The sequence below is a fragment of the Canis lupus genome, chromosome X (assembly GCF_048164855.1).
Source record: "Canis lupus baileyi chromosome X, mCanLup2.hap1, whole genome shotgun sequence".
NCBI classification, from domain to species: Eukaryota; Metazoa; Chordata; class Mammalia; order Carnivora; family Canidae; genus Canis; species Canis lupus.
In genome coordinates this window covers 79,368,712-79,381,834 of record NC_132876.1, presented here as the reverse complement: position 1 = coordinate 79,381,834, position 13,123 = coordinate 79,368,712, and the positions used below count along the sequence as shown (strand labels likewise).

General features: G+C 37.8%; 1 long non-coding RNA gene across 1 annotated transcript; it reads right to left on the bottom strand.

The window, feature by feature from the left end:
• Positions 1–637: 637 nt before the first annotated feature.
• LOC140627350 (uncharacterized) lies at positions 638–12,499 on the bottom strand. The gene is made up of 4 exons (XR_012026148.1): positions 12,366–12,499; positions 11,797–11,928; positions 3,927–4,162; positions 638–857 (listed from the first exon to the last, which is right to left on the bottom strand). It is a non-coding gene; the product is annotated as an uncharacterized lncRNA (long non-coding RNA).
• Between the last annotated feature and the right edge of the window lie 624 nt (positions 12,500–13,123).

Genomic DNA, 13,123 nt, shown 5'->3' with positions numbered 1-13,123 from the left:
GAATTTCTACATATTGCCATCCTTGTAGCACTTTCTCACTGTTATTTTAATTTTCATTTCCCAATTTATTAGCAGACTTGAAAATATCAATATATTCAAGTTTACCTCTGTAAATTACTCTCCATATCCTATGCCTTGTTTCCTTTTGGGTTTACTGCCTTCTTTTTCAGTTATTAATCTTTTGTCATTTTTGCACATTGCAAATATATTCTCCTAATCTATCACCTATCTGTTGATTTTTATATTCCTGTCTCCTTTGTGTTTATGACTACAGATGCAAAGCCATAAGTAGAGTATTCAACCCTTGCTGCCTGGTGGACAGGGAAAGGAAGTATCTATCTTCAGTTTCCACAGTAGGAAGTAGGGCCCTGCCTCCCACCAAGACTCAAACTAGGGAAGAATCTTCTAAAACAAGATGGAGATTTAGATGCTAGGCAGTCACTAGGGTTCACTCCTTTGGTTGTCCAACATTCATGTATACCCTTAGTCCCATATTTACACTAAAAGGCTTCCACTTAATATAGTGCAAATAGAACTCATATAACCAAAAATATGCTTGTGTCCTCTCCAAAGGAAGACAACCAAAATCATGAGTTAGAATGCTTTCAGATGCAAGCAACAGAAAACCCAATTGAAATTGGTTTAAGTAATAAATGCAATTTATTGGCTCATTTAATTGAGAAGTTCATAGGTAGGGCAGACTTCAGGCATGGTATGATCAGTAATATGGTCCCGTTTCTCTGTGGCCCTCTTGATTCTGGCTTCTTCATTTGTCAGCTCCATCCTCAGGTATGCCTTTCATATGTTCACAAGATGGCTAACAGCACCAATCAGACAACCTGCTTCTTTGCTCATATCTAGGAAAAAAAACAGGTCAATTATTTTCCTCAAAAGCTGTAAAAAATCCTAATCCTCAGTGTGATTTAATCACCCCTGAAACAATTATCACTGTGGCAAGGAAGGTAAAATTGCTCAGATTGGTTTATTCACATAGGCTTATACCTAGAGCTGATGGTGTGATCAATCCCACTCAAACTGCATAGTTGTTATACAATGGAGGAAGAGAGGAATGGATGTTGAAGAATGATCACAATGTCCACTACAAGAGAGTAAACTAGGAAACAGTATGATATGGTGCCCAATCCAGAAGAGTAATTAATGTTCCAGAATCACAGCTATGCCACAAGGCCTACAGAGTAATCAGTCCAAATTGGAGTAGGAAGACAAAAGGCTCCAAGAAGAAGGCATCTGGTAAAAACAGGGATTCAAATGATTTTATACCTCCTTGAGAATTTAGAACAACTTGAGAAGGTAATAAATTGGAAAATTCAAGGGAAAAGGGTAATTAGAAACCTCAGGGGAAACAAATTGTAGAATAAAAGAAATGTAATTTCAGTACACTCATTAGGTCTTTGTGGAACAATATGTACATACTCATAATAGTGTAAATACTTTATTGACTTTAAACTTTCAGAATGACCTATTGGCAAAGTATGGATGATTTAATTGTGGTTACAAAACAGAGTGTAAATATTACTAACCTTATTAAGAAAAACATAAAAGTACAGATGACAGAAGAGAGATAGAGAGAGGGAGTATAAGTCTACTATTAAAGGTACAAAGGTAGGGAATATTAGATATATAATTAGTGATATGGCTATACTAAGGGCATTAGAGGAGGGCAGTTGAGTAGTATAAATACCATTATGTTAGTAGAAAATGACTAAAATTGATAAATAAGTTGATAAATAGAAAATATCTGTATATTATTTAGAGATATGGTAGACAATTACCAGAAGGATAAATTAAAAAATATCTAAATGTTAAAAGTAAGCTAGTAGACTTCCAGGTCAAGTTGGCAGACTTACCACATGTTTATTTCCACTCCTTCTTGAGACTGCTAAAAAGACAGTACGGGAAAAGGGAAAAGGTACAAAAACACAATGATGAAGAGAATGGGAGGGGGGTCTATCAGCAAAAAAGAAGATATTAGAATAGATTTCTGGGAGATAGGAATTAAATGGAGGAGTGGTGACTGAAAAAAGAATAGTGGAGGATGCCATAGCTGGGAGTATGCATGGAGGTGATGTGATGAAGGAAGGACCTGATCTTTCTCTGCAGTAACCTTGAATGTCTTGGGTCTTGACAACATCAGGTATGATGAAGGGTGGGAATGAGATGTGAGGCTGAAAACAGTTTAATTGAAAGGCTGAATATAAAATCATTGACTTATCCCCTTATGCACAATGCACAGCAGCTAGGTATCTACTCATTAGGCAAAAACCAGAGGGTTCTGCTCTAAGGAAACTAAACAACCTCAGGGAAAATATTTTTGCTTTCTGACATTCAGAGACTCTGCAGCATAGCAGTCAGTTTTCCTTCAATCATTCTAAAGGAAAGTCACCAGTTGCCTACCTCTTTCCTCACACACAGAGCTTTCAATCATATTTTTATTGCTGCATTCTTAAATACCAGTCAACAACCATGGATTGATAAGTATTTGAGAAAATTCTGCAACATGAAAGAAAGAGACAAAAATAAGTGATGGAAGTAAACAATCTCAAAGGAAGTAGGTATTTCAAATAAGAGAAGGAAATATAAAAATGCCTCTAATCATCTCCTTCAGAGATTTAAGGTGGTAACACATCCATAAAATATGAACAAAATGCTCTAAGAAAGGAGAAGAGAACATTAATGAATACTTCAAAATTATGAGTGTGATTGCCAAAATGAAAGGAAATGCAATAGAAAGATGGGAAGATAAAGTCAAATTTTCTTCCAGAAAATAAAAAGAAAGACAAAAAGAAGAGATGGAGAGAGCTGTGAAGGGAGGAAAGAGGAAGACAGGGAGAAAAAGTGAGGGAGGGAGATGGAAAATAGGAGAGAAAGGATAAACTATAAGAGATCAATCCAGGAGGTTTAACATCTAATGTTAAGGAGTTCCACGAGAGAACAAAGGAGAGGAATGCATCAAAGACATGATATAAGAGAATTTCTCAGTGTTAAAGGACTTTAGAAGAGGTTGGGAAGATGGTGGTGGAGAGTAGGACCCTATGCTCACCTTGCCCCATGAATTCTAGATAAACTATCATATCTTCCTAAATACCCCAGAAATCGACCTAAGGACCGGCAGAACAAACTCCAAAACCAAAGTCAGAGAGGAGGCTTCATCAAAGAAGGTAAAAAGGGTGGAGACATGGTTTGGGAGAGAAATGTATCATCACCTCCAAAATGGGGGAGGAAGCCATGGTTGCAGAGAGGGCAAGAGACAGACTAGCACACATGGGAGCCCAAATAGGGAAGACAAATCTCCATAGCAATTGGCTTGGAAAGTGAGAGGAGCTGAATTTTGTTAGTTCTTGCAACAAGTGGGGCTTAAAAGCAAGAGTATTAATGATCAACAGGTTTGGTTCTGAGAGGGCATGGAGGGCATTGGGGCTCTTTTTGAAGAAAAGGCAGAGCAAATGACCCATGGACATACAGCATGGAAACAGTGATTGGAGGAGCACTTGGAGCACGCAGTGGGGAGGTTATTTGCTCATCTTGGAACATGTTGAGAGAGGCAGCATTCACAGAGAGAACCCTCAACTGGGGAAGGGGTTGGGGTGGGAGAGGAGACCTGGCAGGTGCCATTTCCCTCTGGATAGGCACAGGGCCACCTGTGGGAACCAATATAGTGCCTACACTCACTACTTAACTTGTTTAGAAAAACTCCTTCTGCCCCCCTCAGTCTGGTGAAACCGCCCTTTCCCAGTCATGCTTCTTCAGACCCAGCATGGTGGGCCCCCTACTCCAGAATAACTGCCCAAACCTCCTGCTAACACTGTATCTCCCAACCCAGGAACTTTGTATGGCTTCAGTTCTGGAGGTGGTGGTGACAGGATTCATTTCACAAGCAGACCAGAGCACACCTAGGTAAAACTTACCCCTTTGAGGCCAGGAACCAAACACTGCTCCAAACAGGCAAAGAGAGCCTCTGCAGTTGACTGGTCTGAAGGCTAAAGTGGCCAACACCCAACAGCAGAGCACTAGCAGCACACATTGGAGACACTCCCTGAAAGGCCAGGTCCTGGGGAACAGTGGACACTATACTGCAGGGCACCAGAAAATATCTTCTTCATAAAGCCATTAACTTCAAGAACAGAAGATGTAGATGACTTTCCTAAAACATAGAAACACATGCAGACGCTTAGACAAAATGAGAATATAGAGGAATTTGACCCAAATAAAAGAACTAGACAAAACCATGACCAGAGATCTAAGGAAAAAAGATATCTATATCTGTATCTATATCTATGTCTATATCTATATATAACATGCATGATAGAGAATTTAAAGTAATGATGATAAAGATACTCACTGGACTTGAGGAAAGAGTAAAAGACATCAGCGAGACCTCTAACACAGGGATAAGGAATAACAGAAGAGATAAATAAATAGAATGAGAAATATACTTGATAGAATGAACAGCAGGCTAGGAAAAGCAAAGGAAAGAATTAATGACCTAGAAAACAGAGTAATGGAAAGTAACCAAGTTGAACAAAAGACAAAAAAAGGATTCTGCAACATGATAATAGACTTAGGGGACTCAGTGACTCCATCACCTGTTATTGCATTCATATTATAGGAGCTCCAGAAGGGGAAGAGAGAGAAAATGGGGTACAACATTTATTTGAAGAAATAATAGCTGAAATATTCCCTAATCTAGGGAAGGAAACAGATATCTAAATCTAGGAGGCACAGAGAACCCCCAACAAAATCAACAAAAGTGGATCCACACTAAGACATACTATAATTAAAATGGCAAAATGTACTGATGAAGAAAAAAATTTAAAAGCATCAATAGTGAAAGGGAATAAAGGGGAAAGGAGAAGAAAATGAGTGGGAAATATCAGTGAGGGTGACAGAACATGAAAGACTCCTAACTCAAGGTAATGAACAAGGGGTAGTGGAAAGGGAGGTGAGCGGGGGGTTGGGGTGACTGGGTGACGGGCACTGAGGGGGGCACTTGACAGGATGAGCACTGGGTGATAAGCTCTATGTTGGCAAATTGAACTCCAATTAAAAAAAATAGCATCAAGACAAAAGAAGACAGTTACATACAAGGGAAAGCCCATAAGGTTAGCAGGGGATTTCTCAGCAGAAAGAGGCAAGCCAGAAGGGAAGGGAGTGGCATGATAGGTTCAAAATGCTAATGAGAAAAATCTACAGCCAAGAATACTTTATCCAGCAAGGCTATCATTCAGAATAGAAGAAGAGATAAAGAATTTCTCAGATAAACAAAAACTAAATGAGTTCATAACTACAAAACCAGCCCTGTAAGAAATATTAAAGGGAACTCTGAGTCGAAAGGAGAGGTCAAAAGTGACTGTATAATGATAGGAAAACACAAAAGTAGTAAAAATGAATATTCCTGTTAAAAAACCAGTTCAGAAACTCACAAAACAAAAGGATGTAAAATACAACAACATATACCAAAAACATGAGGAGGAGAGGAGTAAGAATGGGTTCAAACTTAAATAACCATCAAATTAATATAGACTACTATATAGTAGAAGAGATTATATCCAAATTTTGTGGATAACCATACATCAAAACCCACTAATGAATTTGCAAAGAATAAAAATAAATCCAAATATATGACTAAAGAAAACAGCAGCCATAAAAGAGAGAAAGACAAGAAAGAATCAGAGAAAATCTTCAAAATCCACCAAACAAATAATAAAATGGCAATAAATATATATCTATAAATAATTATTTTGAATGTAAATGGGCTAAATGCTCCAATCAAAAGATGTAAGGTGACAGAATGGATGAAATAAATAAGACACATCTATATGCTTCCCATAAGAGACTCATTTTAGACCTACAGACACCCGCAGATGGAAAGTGAGGGGATAGAGTAACATCTAGCATGCAAGTGGATATGAAAATAAAGTTAGAGTAGCAATACTTACCTCAGATGAACTAGAATTTAAAACAAAGACTGTAACAAGAGACAAAGTAGGACACTATATAATATCAAAGGGACCAATCCAACAAGAAAATATAACAATTGAAAATATGCACCCGGGGATCCCTGGGTGACACAGCGGTTTGGCGCCTGCCTTTGGCCCAGGGCACGATCCTGGAGACCTGGGATGGAATCCCATGTCGGGCTCCCGGTGCATGGAGCCTGCTTCTCCCTCTGCCTATGTCTCTGCCTCTCTCTCTCTCTGTGTGACTATCATAAATAAATAAAAATTAAAAAAAAAGAAAGAAAATATGCACCCAAAATATTAACACCCAAATATATAAACTGTTAGAAACAAACATAAAGGAACTAACTGATAATAATACAGTAATAGTAGTGGACTTTAACACTCTACTTACATTGATGGACAGATGAACTTAAAAGAAAATCAATAAGGAAACAATGGCTTTGAATAACACACTGGACCGGATGGGGTTAACAGATATATTCAGAACATTCCAACCTAAAACAGCAGAATACACATTCTTTTCAGGTGTACACATAACACTTTCCAGAATAGATCACATATTTGGTCACTAAACAGGCCTCAACAAATACAAAAGAATCAAAGTCATAACATGCATCTTTTCTTTCTTTCTTTTTTTAAAAAAGACTTTATTTATTTGAGAGAGAGAGAGAGAGAGATCATTTACAAGTGAGAGATGGAGGAGGAGAGGGAGAGGCAGACTCCCAGAGGAGTGGAAGCCCAATGGGGGACTGGATTCCAGGACCTCAGTCAGTTGACTGAGCCACCTAGGCACCTCGTACCATGCACCTTTTCTGACCACAATGGTTTGAAACTAGAAGTCAACCACAAGAGAAAATCTGGAAAGAGCATAAATACATGGAGGTTAAATAATATGCCCCTATGCAATGAATGAGTCAACCAGGATATCAATGAAGAAATTTTAAAAGTACATGGAAACAAATGAAAATAAACACACACACACACACACACACACACACACACACACACAAAGAAAATAAAAACACAACAGTCCAAAACCTTTTGGATGCAGTAAATGCGGTACTAAGAGGGAAGTTTATAGCAATACAGGGCTACCTCAAGAAGCAAGAAAAATTTCAAACAACTTAACCCTACACTTAAAAGGACTGGATAAAGAACAATAAACAAAACATAAAACTGGCAGAAGGAAAGCAATAATAAGATTAGAGTATAAATAAATAATATAGAAATGGAAAACATGATAGAATAGATCAATGAAACCAGGAGCTGGTCCTTTGAAAGAAATCAACACAATTGATAAACTTCTAGCCAGGCTCATCAAGAAAAAAGACAAGGCCTCAAATAAATAAAATCACAGATTAAAGGGGAGAAATAAGACCTAACACCATAGAAATACAATTTGAAGAGACTATTATGAAAAACTCTATGCCAACAAATTGGACAACCCAGAACAAATGGATAAAATCCTAGAAACATATAAATTACCAAAACCCAAAAATAAAGAAATAGAAAATTTGAACAGACTGATAACCAGCAAGGGCATTGGATCAGTTATCAAATAACTCCCAATAAACAAAATTCCAGGGCCAGATAGCTTCATAGGCAAATTCTATCAAATAGTTAAAGAAAAATTAATACTATTCTTCTCAAACAGTTCCAAAAAAATAGAAAAGGAAGGAAAACATCCAAATTCATTCTATGAGGCCAGCATTACCCTGACTCTAAAACCAGATAAAGATACCACAAAAAGAGAACTACAGGCCAATATCCCTCATGAACATAGATGCAAAAATCCTTAACAAAATACTAGCTAACTGAATCTAACAACAAATTTAAAATTATTCACCATGATCTTGTGGGATTTATTTCTGGGTTGCAAGCGTGGTTCAATATTTTCAAATCAATCCACATGATACATCACATCAATAAGAGAAAGGATAGGAACCATATGATCACTTCAATAGATGCAGAAAAAGCATCTGACAAAGTACAACATCCGTTCATGATAAAAACCCTCAACAAAGTAGATTTAAAGAAAACATCTCAACCTAATAAAGGCCACTTATGAAAAACCCACAGCAAACATCATACTCAATGGGGAAAAACTCAGAACTTCCCCCTAAGGTCAGGAACAAGACAAGGATGTCCACTCTCATGACTTTTCTCAACACAGTACTGGAAGTCCTAGCCACAGCAATCAGACAACAAAAAGAAGTAAGAGCTATCCAAATTGGTAAGGAAGAAATGAAACTTTTGTTATCTGTAGAAAGTGTGAGCTATATATAGAAAACCCAAAAGACTACCAGAAAACTACTAGAACTGATAAGTGAATTCAGTAGTTACAGAATACAAAATTAACATATAGGATTGTTACATTTCTACATACTAATAATGAAGCAGCAGAAGGAGAAATTAATAACACAATTCTATTTATAATTGTGCCAAAAATAATAATAACAAGATTTATTATTTCTCTAGGAATAAACTTAACCATGGAGGTAGAAGAATTGTACTCTGGAAACTATAAAGCATTGGTGAAAGAAATTGAAGATGACACAAGGAAATGGAAAGACATTCCATGCTATGGATTGGAAGAACAATGTTAAAATGTCTATACAACCCAAAGCAATCTACACATTAAATACAATCCCTATCACGATACCAACAGAAATTTTCACAGAATAAACAATCCTAAAATTTGTATAGAACCACAAAAGACCCCAAATAGCAAAAACAATACTGACAAAGAAAAAGAAAATGGGAGGTATCAAAATTGCAGAGTTCAAGTTATATTCTGGATACTGTAATAGTAAAAACAGTATGATACTGGCACAAAAATAGACACATAGATAATAGAAGTGAACAGAAAGCCCAGAAACAAACCCACAATTATATGGTTCATTAATCTTTGACAAAGGAAGCAAGAATATGCAATGGAAAAGACAGTCTCTTTAAAAAATGGTGTTAGGAAAACTGGATGGCTACATGCAAAAGAATGAAATTTGTCCACTTTTTAACACCATACATGAAAATAACCCCCATATGGATTGAAGACCTAAATGTGAGACCTGAAATTGTAAAAATCCTAGAAAATGACACAGGCTGTTGGTTGTAGCAACAGTTTTCTAGATATATTTCCCGAGGCAAGGAAAACAAAAGCAAAAATAAACTATTGGGACTTAATCAAAATAAAAACTTCTGCACAGCAAAAGAAACAGTCAACAAACTAAAAGACAACCTACAGAATGGGAGAAGATATTTGCAAATGACCTATCAGATAAAGGGCTAGTATCCAAGACCTATAAAGAATGTATTATTCCTGATCAAAACTCTTCAGAGTGTAGGGATAGAGGGAACACTCCTCGACATCTTAAAAGCCATCTATGAAAAGCCCACAGCAAATATCATTCTCAATGGGGAAGCACTAGGAGCCTTTCCCCTAAGATCAGGAACAAGACAGGGATGTCCACTCTCACCACTGCTAGTCAACATAGTACTGGAAGTCCTAGCCTCAGCAATCAGACAACAAAAAGACATTAAAGGCATTCAAATTGGCAAAGAAGAAGTCAAACTCTCCCTCTTCGCCGATGACATGATACTCTACATAGAAAACCCAAAAGTCAGGGATCCCTGGGTGGCGCAGCGGTTTGGCGCCTGCCTTTGGCCCAGGGCGCGATCCTGGAGACCCGGGATCGAATCCCACGTCGGGCTCCCGGTGCATGGAGCCTGCTTCTCTCTCTGCCTCTCTCTCTCTCTCTCTCTCTCATGAATAAATAAATAAAATATTTAAAAAAAAAAAAAAAAAAAAAGAAAACCCAAAAGTCTCCACCCAAGATTGCTAGAACTCATACAGCAATTTGGTAGCGTGGCAGGATACAAAATCAATGCCCAGAAGTCAGTGGCATTTCTATACACTAACAATGAGACTGAAGAAAGAGAAATTAAGGAGTCAATCCCATTTACAATTGCACCCAAAAGCATAAGATACCTAGGAATAAACCTAACCAAAGATGTAAAGGATCTATACCCTCAAAACTATAGAACACTTCTGAAAGAAATTGAGGAAGACACAAAGAGATGGAAAAATATTCCATGCTCATGGATTGGCAGAATTAATATTGTGAAAATGTCAATGTTACCCAGGGCAATATACACGTTTAATGCAATCCCTATCAAAATACCATGGACTTTCTTCAGAGAGTTAGAACAAATTATTTTAAGATTTGTGTGGAATCAGAAAAGACCCCGAATAGCCAGGGGAATTTTAAAAAAGAAAACCATATCTGGGGGCATCACAATGCCAGATTTCAGGTTGTACTACAAAGCTGTGGTCATCAAGACAGTGTGGTACTGGCACAAAAACAGACACATAGATCAGTGGAACAGAATAGAGAATCCAGAAGTGGACCCTGAACTTTATGGGCAACTAATATTCGATAAAGGAGGAAAGACTATGCATTGGAAGAAAGACAGTCTCTTCAATAAATGGTGCTGGGAAAATTGGACATCCACATGCAGAAGAATGAAACTAGACCACTCTCTTTCACCATACACAAAGATAAACTCAAAATGGATGAAAGATCTAAATGTGAGACAAGATTCCATCAAAATCCTAGAGAAGAACACAGGCAACACCCTTTTTGAACTCGGCCATAGTAACTTCTTGGAAGATACATCCACGAAGGCAAAAGAAACAAAAGCAAAAATGAACTATTGGGACTTCATCAAGATAAGAAGCTTTTGCACAGCAAAGGATACAGTCAACAAAACTCAAAGACAACCTACAGAATGGGAGAAGATATTTGCAAATGACATATCAGATAAAGGGCTAGTTTCCAAGATCTATAAAGAACTTCTCAAACTCAACACCAAAGAAACAAACAATCCAATCATGAAATGGGCAAAAGACATGAACAGAAATCTCACAGAGGAAGACATACACATGGCCCACAAGCACATGAGAAAATGCTCCGCATCACTTGCCATCAGGCAAATACAAATCAAAACCACAATGAGATACCACCTCACACCAGTGAGAATGGGGAAAATTAACAAGACAGGAAACAACAAATGTTGGAGAGGATGCGGAGAAAAGGGAACCCTCTTGCACTGTTGGTGGGAATGTGAACTGGTGCAGCCAGTCTGGAAAACTGTGTGGAGGTTCCTCAAAGAGTTAAAAATAGAGCTGCCTTACGACCCAGCAATTGCACTGCTGGGGATTTATCCCAAACATACAGAGGCAGTGAAACGCCGGGGCACCTGCACCCCGATGTTTCTAGCAGCAATGTCCACAATAGCCAAACTGTGGAAGGAGCCTTGGTGTCCATCGAAAGATGAATGGATAAAGAAGACATGGTTTATGTATACAATGGAATATTACTCAGCCATTAGAAATGACAAATACCCACCATTTGCTTCAAGGTGGATAGACCTAGTGGGTATTAAGCTGAGTGAAGTAACTCAATTGGAGAAGGACAAACATTATATGGTCTTATTAATTTGGGGAATATAAAAAATAGTGAAAGGGAATAAAGGGGAAAGGAGAGAAAATGAGTGGGAAATATCAGTGAGGGTGACAGAACATGAGAGACTGCTAACTCTGGTAAACGAACAAGGGGTCGTGGAAAGGGAGGTGGACGGGGGATTGGGGTGACTGGGTTACGGGCACTGAGGGGGCACTTGACGGGATCAGCACTGGCAAATTGAACTACAATAAAAAATATACAAAAATAATAAAAAATAAAATAAAAAATAATAAAAAGATAAACCATTTAACATTCTAATGAAGATGATCTGGCTTTGAATTTTGGCCCACCTGAAGCTGAAGAGTAGCAGAATCCAGGCAAGAACATAGCTGCACTTAGTATTTATTAGTACCTTATATATGTAGCACCAGAATTGTCATTTGAATTGCAAGTTAAATCTTCTCTATAGTTTGGCTGATTCTCTAAAAACAAAGCAAAACAAAACAGAAAATAACAAGTGTTAGTGAGGATGTGGAGAAATTGGAAACCTGTGCACTTTGGTGGCAATGTAAAATGGTGTAATCACTCTGGAAACAGTATGGTTGTTCCTCAAAAAAATTAAAAATAGAATTACCATATGATCCAGCAATTTCACTCCTGGATATAAATCCAAAATAATTGAAATCAAGGTTTCAAAAGATATTTGTACACTTATGTTCATAGCAAGCATTTTCCACAATAGCCAAAATGCAGAAGCAACTCAAGTGTCCATCAGTGGATGAATGGATAAACAAATGTATTATATTCATGCAATGAGATATTATTCAGGCCTAAAAATGAAGGAAATTCTGACATATGCTACAAAGTAGATGAACCTTGAGGACATTATGCTAAGTGAAATATGCCAGTCATCACTTACATGATGTGTATAGAGTAGTCAAATTCATAGAGACATAAAGTTGAGTGGTGGTTGCCAGGTCCTGGGAGGGGGACATGGGGCTATCCATTCACTTATTGTTTAATGGTTTAAGAGTTTCAGGTATGCAAGTTGAAAAATTTCTTGAAAAAAAAAAAAAGAAAAATTTCTTGAGATTGGTTGTTCAGCATTGTAAATATACTTAACATTACTGAACTGAGGCTGCCTGGGTGGCTAAGCAGTTGAGTATCTGCCTTTGGCTTAGGGCATGTTCCTGATCTGGAGATGGAATCCCGCATCAGGCTCCCTGCGAGGAGCCTGCTTCTCCCTCTGTCTGTCTCTCTGCTTCTTTCTCGGTTTCTCATGAATAAATAAATAAAATCTTTAAAAAAACATTACTGAACCGTACACTTAAGAATGGTTAAGATAGTAAATGTTATGTATATTTTATTTTATTTTTAAATTTTTATTTATTTATGATAGTCACAGAGAGAGAGAGAGAGAGAGGCAGAGACACAGGCAGAGGGAGAAGCAGGCTCCATGCACCGGGAGTCCGACGTGGGATTCGATCCCGGGTCTCCAGGATCACACCCTGGGCCAAAGGCAGGCGCCAAACCGCTGCGCCACCCAGGAATCCCTGTTATGTATATTTTAAACACAGCTATAAAAATTAGAAAAACAAGGGATGATAAAAATAAATTTATGTTTACTTAATTTGACAGCTGAGTAAAAATGGACCAATCCTCAGTAACCACAAACTA